Genomic DNA, 14,388 nt, shown 5'->3' with positions numbered 1-14,388 from the left:
CGACTTCTACCTAAGGTTTGGTTTACTGTTTTTTATGTGCAAATGCACTGCTAGTATTCAACCCTAAGACGGTGGTGCTGCGTCCTAAATAATTAACCTCCTCTTAGTTTATCAGAACAGTATCTCCTTCGGGCATGAATGTGAAAGGAGAAAGTGGGGAGGAGCATGGAAGGCCTTGAAGGAAAAAAAGGAAGAAATTATAGAATTGTATTTTAACTTAAAAATTACAAAATAGTGTCTCTTTCAAATCAATTATAGGAACGAATTAATTAATCTACATTTTTCTATTCCATAAGGTTCTAAAAGAGGGATTTTAAGAACATATTCATGGGGGAGATAGAAAAAGACATTTTCTTAGAAAGACAGAATTGGGCCAATTAAGAAACCTTTTGTATAGTTACTTTTAACCTGTATTGTATGATGTAAAGGTAACAAATTTTCTAGGTTCAAATTTTATCACTCAGAACAATATACCTTATTTTCTTTGAAGCTTCCTTGAGTTATAATCATATGCTTGTATTTCATATGGTCCTGGATTTTGTGTAGAAATCTAGTATTCCCCAGATTTTCTCTTGATATTCAGAACTTCAATTATTTCCACACATGCTTTGACTTTCTAGACAGAGCAGTCACAAGCATTGTATTCTCCTCTAGTGTTCCACGTCCTGTATGATTCCTAATCTATGTGCAGGAAGAGTGTTGATAACCTTTATAGTCTATCAGCAAAGAACTGGGTGACCCTTCTGGGCTAAAGTTTGGCTAATTATTGAGACGATAATGTGAGGATGGCATGGGTATTAAATGGGAAAAGTATAAACAAGTATCCTAGTCTCCAGAAATATACTTAGAGCTTCACTAGGAATAGTAATAAAGCAAACATGGGAAAAGGTTGTATATATTAAAACAAATCTTTACAAGTTATCTTTCTACAAATTTTTGCTTAAAGTATTAATTATGGATCAAATTCTAACTAAAGTGTCCTTCTACCCTCTTTCTGCCTCGATTGCTAACTTTTACTTTTACTTTTCCCTCTCCATGCCACTGTTCACATAAATACTAAGTGATAGTTACATATCACATCATGGAACCATATGAGATAGATAGATAGATAGATAGATAGATAGATAGATAGATAGATAGATAGATAGACAGACAGACAGACAGACAGACAGACAGATTTTGGTCTCATTCTTTGACCTTCTTTCTTGAAACTAATATGTACTGTTAAGTGCAAAACTTACAGCACCGGTTAATAAGACAGCAGTAGGATTTAAAAAAAAACATGTTTTAGTACATTTGGGAAGCTTTTTGTCAGAATCAGATATTTTTAAGTAAGATTTATTGGAGCCCATCAGACCTCATTTTCAAGGAGCATCCTTTTTTACTCTCTCTTATGAGGTTGTATCATTGAGTATAATGTAGGAGTGTCCCAGCCGAGGCACAAAACTTTGTACTCATTAGATGATAACTGGATGTCCAATGTAGATACATTACATAAGCTATTATGTATAAACACAATAACCTTTTAGCACACACAACTCAGAGCATAAATAAACAACAAAAAAACGAATGAGTAAAAGTCTTGAAAGTGATGTGTTACCCAAGGAAGTATAGAAGGCGGTTGGAAAGTATCTTCTAGTAATTCAGGGATACCCTGAAGGTAGGCCTCTCAAGATCCCCAGATGTCAAGACTGAAGAGCCCTGGGAACATTCCTGGCATGTAGTATGGCCTGGGAAGGAGAATCAGGGGTGAAAGTAACATATTTGGATTTGCAAAAACGAACAACTCCTTTTGCCAAACATGTTTTTCCCCTCAGCGTTCAAAGTAGACTAGGAAATGCAACCCATATGGTTTGGACACACTCGTGCTCAATTACGAAGGGCTTCAAGACATTTTCTAACTTCTCAAAGTTTTAAGCCCTTTTCCTCCCTAAAGAACAGGAAGTCTTAATTTTCCTAGCTTGAGGGAACTTGCAAATGCAAACGATTTATGTTAGACTTTAATGTGAGGGTTCATGAGTTTAAAGTCAGAAAGACTTGCTGTAATTCAGTGTCAAAACTGTTGCCAGTGGTATGCCTCTCTGCTCTAGATGTGCTATCTTTCAGAAAAATTCCAACTTGATTTTTGTCTTGAAATGGAAGAGAACATATTTTTGAAAGAAGAAAATGCAGGAGGGTTATAATTTATAGAGGGATTCTGATGGCTCCAGCTTAGTTATACAGCTGAACAAATCACTTCCATATGCTAACATATCTCTGGGTATTTTTTTTATTATTCCTTACATCTGTAAGAGAGGACAAATCTCTGACTATGTTAATAAGTACACTATATGATTTTTAGCCCTTATCTAATGACTTAGATATGAGAAGATTTTTGCACTTAGGGCAAAGATTTTTTTTATTGTTGACTTTCCTCTGACATGCCCCCAATGTTTACACTTTTATTTGATTCACCACTAAGAATTATTGCCTTATACATGGAAATATAGTTCATTATTTCTACCATGGATCATAAGAAGGATATTCTTTTTGGGAGTCAATAAAAATCAGGATGGAAACGTAGACAACAGCAGAAATCACAAAGACATTATTTTATAGCTTGTTTTATTAACCCTAGATACTGAGTGTTAACAATGCTACTCCACCTGGACATCTACCAACAAAATAATTAAAGGTGGATTTAATCCACTCAATTGCACAATATATGAAAAGATTATAGTACCTCCCATGTTGGTACAATGTGTGTCAATATAAAATAAAACTTTGGCCCTGTGTGTAGTGCAGTGATATAGTGCTTACCTAGGATAAGCAAGATTCTAGATTCTATCCTCAGTACTAAATAAGTAAATAAATAAACAAACAAATAAATAAATAAATTTTAGTTATTTGTGTGTGTATCTGTCTGTCCATATGTATGTATCCATGCATGCATATATGAGTAAACAGGAATAGATGTATTAGGATGCTGGAGAGTATGTGCTCAGAGGCCAACAGGGTGTGTCAGATCTCTCAAACTTGGAGTTATAGGCATTTTTAGGTCAAGCAGCTTGGTAAGTTGAATCTGAACTCTGATTTTCATGATTATGCAGCAAGTAGTCTGAAGCAATGAGCTATCTCACTAGGTCCCAGTTTTAAAGTTTTGAAAAGACTTGCACCTATATAGTCTTATACATGATTCTAATTCATTCCCTAATCTCCTCAAGTTCCACTGTCTCAGACTCCTTATATGGAATCTGCAATTATTGATGGCTCAACCAAAATAGGAACGTTTTGACCACAGAAAATACCATGGTCATAAAACATACAAAGCCATACTTTCTCACTCTTCTCTGGTTTCTCAGTCACTTTCAAGTTCAAATAAAGAAGTTTATTTTATTTTAAACTTACAATTCTAGCCCCTGTGTGGTCTGATTGTCCTAAAATAGATATTTCTGTCTTTCATATTCGAATAGCTGGGTCCAAATAATCTGTCTGGTATCATTCCACCTGTCTAGAAATAAACACTAGGGATGCTTAAATGTAGGTCTCTTGGCACCAAGATAATTTCTATCATAATTAGGACTCCTGCCACAGTTACTATGAAAGCTCTCTGCTTACATTGGCTGCAAGGATTATTTTCTTAGAACAGTCATAATACTAATTTCCTTGGTGAGTTTGGATTATTGAGGAATGATGGCTGGCACATTCTGGTTTAGGAAGAATGACTAGTATTAACAGAAGGATAATCACATTAGAGACTGTGCTAAAACGAAGTGATTGAAGTAATATGCAATGTGAACAGAACATGACTCAAGTCATGTAGCTTGAAGAATATCTTATTCTAACTGTGTAGCTTGGTTTTCGAGACTGGGTTTTTCTTTTTTCTTTTTTCTTTTTCTCAGAGCTGGGGACTGAACCCAGGGCCTTCTGCTTGCTAGGCAAGCGCTCTACCACTGAGCTAAATCCCCAACCCCGTAGCTTGGTTTTCATATGGGATTTCTAACAGTGGGAGCAGGGACTATCTCTGACTACGTTGTCTACCCTTGGGGCCTATCCATGGGAAACCTCACCTTTTCTGGGGAGAAAGAAAGGAATAAATGGACGGGAGGGGAGATGGGGGAAAGGACTGGAAGGAGACAAGGGAGGGTAAACTATGGTCGAGATGTAAAGTTAATTAGGTAGGTAGGTAGGTAGGTAGGTAGGTAGGTAGGTAGGTAGGTAATTAAAAATTGGAGAAAATAATAAGGAAACCTTGTTCAAGTTTAGATCTGATCTAGGATATTCCCCCAAAGGCCCATATCTTAAAGACTTTTGGCCTTCTTGGTTCTGTTAAGCAGTATTGAAAGAAACCCACAAGAAATGGGACTTAGTGGGAGGCTTTAGGTCTTTGAGAATATATTCTTGGAGATAGCGAGATCCCAGTTTCTTCCTCTTTCTTTTTCCAATTTTGATCATGAAGTAAACAATTTTTCCAGATTCTTCTGCCATGATTTATTGGGCCTTATCCATCAGAGGCTGGAAAGCAACACAGGTAACCAAGTATAGACCGAAACCTCCAACACCGTGAAACAAAGTAAATATTGCCTTTCTTAAGTTGATTATCTCAGGTATTTGTTAGAACAACAGAAAGCTATTGGCAGGCAACCACATGAGGAAGATCCTGTTTTTATTTCCACATTAATGAGAAAATATAATCTCAGAGTAGTTCAGTCACCTCCTAAAGCTGACATTATTAATAAGATGTAGACATGAACAAAGCCCAATGTCTCAGAATCATTATCCAGTGTCCTTTGTCCTGACACTGTCAATCTGCTGTGAATATTCTGGAAGGTTAACACAGTTTTTTTTTAAATCCATTGTTTTCAACATTAACTCACCCATTTCAGGACATAATTCTCTTTATTCTGGTGTAATAATTTTTCTTTAGTTGATACTCAATAGTTTTGAACAAGGAACTTAACCTTTCTGAGGCTTGATAATATTATTATAATATTATAAGATAATATTACAGAGTATTTGTACATATTAAATAGAAAAACATGAATATTCTTTATATGTATGAAGAGGTGCTTAATCTACTGGAGCTTAAATCTGAGGTCCACAGTAACCAAGACAGCTCTCCTTTGTTATAAAAGGACAATGTCTTAAAGATATATTTAGAAATATTTGGGAAGTTTGGAGTAAAGAAAAGATATTGCATTTCTTTATTGTTAAAAGTATCATTTTACTCTGGCAGTTCTTTCTAGAGTCTCGAATTAAGCAGGAAAATTGACAGTACATTTAAATCCTTCCTTTCTTTAAAAAGCTCTATATCTAACTCATCCCAGAAGCCAGAGCATAACTGAACAACTGCTTTTTTGGACACATTTCCTAGATCAGGTTAGATAAGCCCTTTAAGTTAGAAAATTGTTTATTTAAACAGCACTCTTAAGCATGTACATTGTGTACAATGCTAAGACACAAGGTGAGGGAAAGAGAAAGAGCAGTTCCTACATTCGAGAAACTACATTCAAGAATGTAGTACAGAAAACTAATGGTGAATCATGAGAAGATTTAAGGCATTATCCTGGAGGAGAACATCATCCTAAGGTCATTGTAAGTCACTGCAGTTTTAAACAAGGGTGTGGCCTAATCAGATTTGTGTTTTATGTGGATCACTAGTTGCAGTGTGGAGAATGGATTGTAAAGAGCAAAACACTGACTCAGGCAAACCAGTCAGAAAGATGTTGCAAAAAAAAAAAAAAAAAAAAACCAGATGTTGCAATAACGTGTGAGATGATGACAATCTGGATGGAGTAACCAGCAATGGACACATAGAAAACCACATAGCACACCCCAGGTGCAAAGGCTTCTTATCTTATCAATGAGACAGAAAAGCAGTACGGAAGTAATTTTCAGGAAACAAAGGAGCAAAGTCTCAAAACCTTCACTATAGACTTGAGTGTAAATCTAGTCCACTTCTATAGCCTGACTGAATGTACAAAACAAGTGTTGAGAAAACTATGCATTGGGTCTTTGGTTAGTTGGTTGATTTCTTTGTTTTAATATGGAATTTCACTACATAGTCTTGCCTAGTCTGGAGATCACTTTATAGACCAGACTGACCTTATATTCAAAGAGATCCACTTACGTCTGTTTTAGTTTATTAAACAACGTTAATTGTATATTTTTATGAAAGTACACATATTCTAGGTAAGTGAGAAGAATAGGAGAGAAAGGAGAGAGAGAGGAAAAGGAAGAGGAAGTGGTAAAGGAGGAAAAGGAGGAGAAGGAAGATTATGAAAGGAAAGGGCATTAGATTTCTATTGACTTTTCTCCATTTAATATGATTTAAGGCTAAAGGAACACTGGGTTTCACATCGTTCTCTTTTTTTTATATACATTTAATACTGTTTCTTTTCTTTTTTAAAAAATTTTACTTATTCATTTTACAGCTCACTCACTGTTCCCTACCAGGTCACCCTATCCCACAATTCTTCTTCCATTCTCTCTTCCCTTTATCCTCTGAGGGAACTGGTGGCCCCCCTGGGTATCCTTACCCTGGCACTTCAAGTATCTGTAAGACTAGATTCTTCCTCTCCTACTGAGGCCAGACAAGGCAACCTAGTGACAAGAACATGTCTCACAAAACAGACAGCAGCTTTTGGGATAGCCCCTGCTCCAGTTGTTCAGGACCCACATGAAGACTGAGTTACACACCAGCTACATATGTGTGGGGAGGCCTAGGTCCAGCCTGTGTATACTCTTTGGTTTGTGGTTCAATCTCTGAGAACCCGAAGTGTCCAGGTTAGCTGACTCTGTTGGTCTTCCTGTGGAGTTCCTATCACCTTAGAGGCTGCAATCCTTCCTCCTGTTATTCCATGAATTCCCAGGCTCTATCCACTGTTTGGCTGTGGATTGCTTGCATCTGTCTGAGTTAGGGGCTGTGTGGAGCCTCTCAGAGAACAGGCTAAACTCTTGTATCATTAATAGTGTTAGAGATTGGTGCTTGTCCATGGGATGGTCTCAAGTTGGGCCAGTTATAGGTGTTTCCCTCAGTCTCTGCTCCATCCCTAAACCCTGCATTTCTTGTAGACAGGATAAGTTTTGGGTCAAAAGTTTTGTGGATGGGTTGGCAATTCCTGTGGCTCCACCATGGTTCTTGCCTGGTCACAGATGGCAGCCTCCCCAGGAGTGCCTCCAATGCTATGAGTCACAGCTAAGGACACCCCCATTGATTCTTGGGAGCCTCCCATATCCCAGTTCTCCATCTCTTCCTATGAATACCCCCTCCCCATGCCAGTCATTACAGATTTCCTTTCATTCTCATGGCCATCTGGCCATCCCCCATGTCCTACCACATACCTGACCTTAAAACGCCCACTCTTCTGATCCCCTCCCCCACTCAGTTCTTTCCCTCCATCTGTCTTCCACAAACATTTGATTCCCCCTTTCAAGTGAGACTCAAGAATCCTTGCTTGTGCCCATCTTTCTGTCCAGCTGCCTTGGACCTATGGACAGTAGCGTGGGCATCCTGTATTTTATGGCTAATCTCCATTCACTTATAAGTGAATACATAGAGTGCATATATTTTGGGGCTGGGTTACCTCACTCAGGATTGCATTCTTCTCTTAAACTTAATTTTTCACTCATTTTCTAACAACATTAAGAATAGAGGATGCGGGGCTGGAGAGATGGCTCAGCAGCTCAGAGTACTGACTGGTCTTCCAGAGATCCTGAGTTCAATTCCCAACAACCACATGGTGGTTCACAGCCATCTGCAATGGGATCCAATACTCTCTTCTGGTGTGTCTGAAGACAGTTGCAGTGTACTCATATACATAAAATAAACAGATGACTCTTTAAAAATGGAATAATAGATGCAAAATGAATCAAGACACACATTTTCTGAATTCTTCGTAGGTGATCAACTATGCATTGTTATGATGGCAGTGAGTTCCATGCCAGTCAGAGCTATAAGGCAAGTTACCTTACATGTAGACAGACAGTTAACAAGGTATAAGACTCTTTATATCTATTTAGTTTTCTGTGTTTATGATGCTATTCTCCCCTTTCACAACACCCTCACTATGTGCTCACATTTGGACCCATTCACTGCTGGGAGAAAGCTTCCTCTGATTCCATGAAGAGGAGGCTTCTGTTGTACTAATCTCTTATCTCTCTCAGAGGACTTTCAACAATTTGCAACCATGACTCTTATAAATGGGATCAATTGGTTCTCTGTCTTTGTCTTTGTGCCAAATCATAAGCTTTCTAAGGAAAGCAATCAAGTCTCTACATGCTAGCAGCAGCTCTCTACTCCCAGACCCTGTGGGAAAGAGACCTCACCGCCTGAGCAGGTGGGCACTCCTGAAGCTGCAGAGCGGAAGAGACCACCAACACTGCCCACCCCTGCCTACATCCCTGGCCCAAGAGGAAACTGTATAAGGCCTCTGGGCTCCCGTGGGGGAGGGCCCAGGAGCGGCAGGACCCCTGCCTGAGACACCGCCGGAACCTGAAGGAAACAGACCAGATAAACAGTTCTCTGCACCCAAATCCTGTGGGAGGGAGAGCTAAACCTTCAGAGAGGCAGACAAGCCTGGGAAACCAGAAGAGACTGCTCTCTGTGCACACATCTCAGACACCAGAGGAAAACACCAAAGGCCATCTGGAACCCTGGTGCACTGAAGCTCCCGGAAGGGGCAGCACAGGTCTTCCTGGTTGCTGCCGCTGCAGAGAGCCCGTGGGCAGCACCCCACGAGCGAACTTGAGCCTCGGGACCACAGGTAAGACCAACTTTTCTGCTGCAAGAAAGCTGCCTGGTGAACTCAAGACACAGGCCCACAAGAACAGCTGAAGACCTGTAGAGAGGAAAAACTACACGCCCGAAAGCAGAACACTCTGTCCCCATAACTGACTGAAAGAGAGGAAAACAGGTCTACAGCACTCCTGACACACAGGCTTATAGGACAGTCTAGCCACTGTCAGAAATAGCAGAACAAAGTAACACTAGAGATAATCTGATGGCGAGAGGCAAGCGCAGGAACCCAAGCAACAGAAACCAAGACTACATGCCATCATCGGAGCCCAATTCTCCCACCAAAACAAACATGGAATATCCAAACACACCAGAAAAGCAAGATCTAGTTTCAAAATCATATTTGATCATGATGCTGGAGGACTTCAAGAAAGACGTGAAGAACTCCCTTAGGGAAACACAGGAAAACATTAATAAACAAGTAGAAGCCTTTAGAGAGGAATCACAAAAATCCCTGAAAGAATCGCAGAAATCCCTGAAAGAATTCCAGGAAAACACAATCAAACTATTGAAGGAATTAAAAATGGAAATAGAAGCAATCAAGAAAGAACACATGGAAACAACCCTGGATATAGAAAACCAAAAGAAGAGACAAGGAGCTGTAGATACAAGCCTCACCAACAGAATTCAAGAGATGGAAGAGAGAATCTCAGGAGCAGAAGATTCCATAGAAATCATTGACACAACTGTCAAAGATAATGTAAAGCGGAAAAAGCTACTGGTCCAAAACATACATGAAATCCAGGACTCAATGAGAAGATCAAACCTAAGGATAATAGGTATAGAAGAGAGTGAAGACTCCCAGCTCAAAGGACCAGTAAATATCTTCAACAAAATCATAGAAGAAAACTTCCCTAACCTAAAAAAAGAGATACCCATAGGAATACAAGATGCCTACAGAACTCCAAATAGATTGGACCAGAAAAGAAACACCTCCCGTCACATAATAGTCAAAACACCAAATGCACAAAATAAAGAAAGAATATTAAAAGCAGTAAGGAAAAAAGGTCAAGTAACATTTAAAGGCAGACCTATCAGAATCACACCAGACTTCTCGCCAGAAACTATGAAGGACAGAAGATCCTGGACTGATGTCATACAGACCCTAAGAGAACACATGCCAGCCCAGGTTACTGTATCCTGCAAAACTCTCAATTAACATAGATGGAGAAACCAAGATATTCCATGACAAAACCGAATTTAAACAATATCTTTCTACAAATCCAGCACTACAAAGGATAATAAATGGTAAAGCCCAACATAAGGAGGCAAGCTATACCCTAGAAGAAGCAAGAAACTAATCGTCTTGGCAACAAAACAAAGAGAAAGAAAGCACACAAACATAACCTCACATCCAAATATGAATAAAACGGGAAGCAATAATCACTATTCCTTAATATCTCTCAACATCAATGGGCTCAACTCCCCAATAAAAAGAAATAGATTAACAAACTGGATATGCAACGAGGACCCTGCATTCTGCTGCCTACAGGAAACACACCTCAGAGACAAAGACAGACACTACCTCAGAGTGGAAGGCTGGAAAACAACTTTCCAAGCAAATGGTCAGAAGAAGCAAGCTGGAGTAGCCATTCTAATATCAAATAAAATCAATTTTCAACTAAAAGTCATCAAAAAAGATAAGGAAGGACACTTCATATTCATCAAAGGAAAAATCCACCAAGATGAACTCTCAATCCTAAATGTCTATGCCCCAAATACAAGGGCACCTACATATGTAAAAGAAAGCTTACTAAAGCTCAAAACACACATTGGACCTCACACAATAATGGTGGGAGATTTCAACACCCCACTCTCTTCAATGGACAGATCATGGAAACAGAAATTAAACAGAGATGTAGACAGACTAAGAGAAGTCATGAGCCAAATGGACCTAACGGATATTTATAGAACATTCTATCCTAAAGCAAAAGGATATACCTTCTTCTCAGCTCCTCATGGTACTTTCTCCAAAATTGACCATATAATTGGTCAAAAAACGGGCCTCAACAGGTACAGAAAGATAGAAATAATCCCATGCGTGCTATCGGACCACCACGGCCTAAAACTGGTCTTCAATAACAATCAAGGAAGAATGTCCACATATACTTGGAAATTGAACAATGCTCTACTCAAAGATAACCTGGTCAAGGAAGAAATAAAGAAAGAAATTAAAAACTTTTTAGAATTTAATGAAAATGAAGGTTCAACATACCGAAACTTATGGGACACAATGAAAGATGTGCTAAGAGGAAAACTCATAGCGCTGCGTGCCTGCAGAAAGAAACAGGAAATAGCATATGTCAGCAGCTTGACAGCACACCTAAAAGCTCTAGAACAAAAATAGCAAATACACCCAGGAGGAGTAGAAGGCAGGAAATAATCAAACTCAGAGCTGAAATCAACCAAGTAGAAACAAAAAGGACCATAGAAAGAATCAACAGAACCAAAAGTTGGTTCTTTGAGAAAATCAACAAGATAGATAAACCCTTAGCCAGACTAACGAGAGGACACAGAGAGTGCGTCCAAATTAACAAAATCAGAAATGAAAAGGGAGACATGACAACAGATTCAGAGGAAATTCAAAAAATCATCAGATCTTACTATAAAAACCTATATTCAACAAAACTTGAAAATCTTCAGGAAATGGACAATTTCCTAGACAGATACCAGGTACCGAAGTTAGATCAGGAACAGGTAAACCAGTTAAACAACCCCATAACTCCTAAGGAAATAGAAGCAGTCATTAAAGGTCTCCCAACCAAAAAGAGCCCAGGTCCAGACGGGTTTAGTGCAGAATTCTATCAAACCTTCATAGAAGACTTCATACCAATATTATCCAAACTATTCCACAAAAATGAAACAGATGGATCACTACCGAATACCTTCTATGAAGCCACAATTACTCTTATACCTAAACCACACAAAGACACAACAAAGAAAGAGAACTTCAGACCAATTTCCCTTATGAATATCGACGCAAAAATACTCAACAAAATTCTGGCAAACCGAATCCAAGAGCACATCAAAACAATCATCCACCATGACCAAGTAGGCTTCATCCCAGGCATGCAGGGATGGTTTAATATACGGAAAACCATCAACGTGATCCATTATATAAACAAACTGAAAGAACAAAACCACATGATCATTTCATTAGATGCTGAGAAAGCATTTGACAAAATTCAACACCCCTTCATGATAAAAGTCCTGGAAAGAATAGGAATTCAAGGCCCATACCTGAACATAGTAAAAGCCATATACAGCAAACCAGTTGCTAACATTAAACTAAATGGAGAGAAACTTGAAGCAATCCCACTAAAATCAGGGACTAGACAAGGCTGCCCACTCTCTCCCTACTTATTCAATATAGTTCTTGAAGTTCTAGCCAGAGCAATCAGACAACAAAAGGAGGTCAAGGGGATACAGATCGGAAAAGAAGAAGTCAAAATATCACTATTTGCAGATGATATGATAGTATATTTAAGTGATCCCAAAAGTTGCACCAGAGAACTACTAAAGCTGATAAACAACTTCAGCAAAGAGGCTGGGTATAAAATTAACTCAAATAAATCAGTTGCCTTCCTCTATACAAAAGAGAAACAAGCCGAGAAAGAAATTAGGGAAACGACACCCTTCATAATAGACCCAAATAATATAAAGTACCTCGGAGTGACTTTAACAAAGCAAGTAAAAGATCTGTACAATAAGAACTTCAAGACACTGAAGAAGGAAATTGAAGAAGACCTCAGAAAATGGAAAGATCTCCCATGCTCATGGATTGGCAGGATTAATATGGTGAAAATGGTCATTTTACCAAAAGCGATCTACAGATTCAATGCAATCCCCATCAAAATACCAATCCAATTCTTCAAAGAGTTAGACAGAACAATTTGCAAATTCATCTGGAATAACAAAAAACCCAGGATAGCTAAAGCTATCCTCAACAATAAAAGGACTTCAGGGGGAATCACTATCCCTGAACTCAAGCAGTATTACAGAGCAATAGTGATAAAAACTGCATGGTATTGGTACAGAGACAGACAGATAGACCAATGGAATAGAATTGAAGACCCAGAAATGAACCCACACACCTATGGTCACTTGATTTTTGACAAAGGAGCCAAAACCATCCAATGGAAAAAAGATAGCATTTTCAGCAAATGGTGCTGGTTCAACTGGAGGTCAACATGTAGAAGAATGCAGATCGATCCATGCTTATCACCCTGTACAAAGCTTAAGTCCAAGTGGATCAAGGACCTCCACATCAAAGCAGGCACACTCAAACTAATAGAAGAAAAACTAGGGAAGCATCTGGAACACATGGGCACTGGAAAAAATTTCCTGAACAAAACACCAATGGCTTACGCTCTAAGATCAAGAATCGACAAATGGGATCTCATAAAACTGCAAAGCTTCTGTAAGGCAAAGGACACTGTGGTTAGGACAAAACGGCAACCAACAGATTGGGAAAAGATCTTTACCAATCCTACAACAGATAGAGGCCTTATATCCAAAATATACAAAGAACTCAAGAAGTTAGACCACGGGGAAACAAATAACCCTATTAAAAAATGGGGCTCAGAGCTAAACAAAGAATTCACAGCTGAGGAATGCCGAATGGCGGAGAAACACCTAAAGAAATGTTCAACATCTTTAGTCATAAGGGAAATGCAAATCAAAACAACCCTGAGATTTCACCTCACACCTGTCAGAATGGCTAAGATCAAAAACTCAGGGGACAACAGATGCTGGCGAGGATGTGGAGAAAGAGGAACACTCCTCCACTGTTGGTGGGATTGCAAACTGGTACAACCATTCTGGAAATCAGTCTGGAGGTTCCTCAGAAAATTGGACATTGAACTGCCTGAGGATCCAGCTATACCTCTCTTGGGCATATACCCAAAAGATGCCCCAACATATAAAAAAGACACGTGCTCCACTATGTTCATTGCAGCCTTATTTATAATAGCTAGAAGCTGGAAAGAACCCAGATGCCCTTCAACAGAGGAATGGATACAGAAAATGTGGTACATCTACACAATGGAATACTACTCAGCTATCAAAAACAACAAGTTTATGAAATTCGTAGGCAAATGGTTGGAACTGGAAAATATCATCCTGAGTGAACTAACCCAATCACAGAAAGACATACATGGTATGCACTCATTGATAAGTGGCTATTAGCCCAAATGCTTGAATTACCCTAGATCCCTAGAACAAACGAAACTCAAGACGGATGATCAAAATGTGAATGCTTCACTCCTTCTTTAAATGAGGAAAAAGAATACCCTTGGCAGGGAATAGAGAGGCAAAGATTAAAACAGACACAGAAGGAACACCATTCAGAGCCTGCCCCACATGTGGCCCATACATATACAGCCATCCATTTAGACAAGATGAATGCAGCAAAGAAGTGCAGGCCGACAGGAGCCGGATGTATATCGCTCCTGAGAGACACAGCCAGAATACAGCAAATACAGAGGCGAATGCCAGCAGCAAACCACTGAACTGAGAATAGGACCCCCGTTGAAGGAATCAGAGAAAGAACTCGAAGAGCTTGAAGGAGCTCGATACCCCTTATGAACAACAATGCCAATCAACCAGAGCTT

Source organism: Rattus norvegicus, chromosome X (assembly GCF_036323735.1).
Source record: "Rattus norvegicus strain BN/NHsdMcwi chromosome X, GRCr8, whole genome shotgun sequence".
Lineage (NCBI taxonomy): Eukaryota > Metazoa > Chordata > Mammalia > Rodentia > Muridae > Rattus > Rattus norvegicus.
This window is presented reverse-complemented; position numbering follows the sequence as displayed.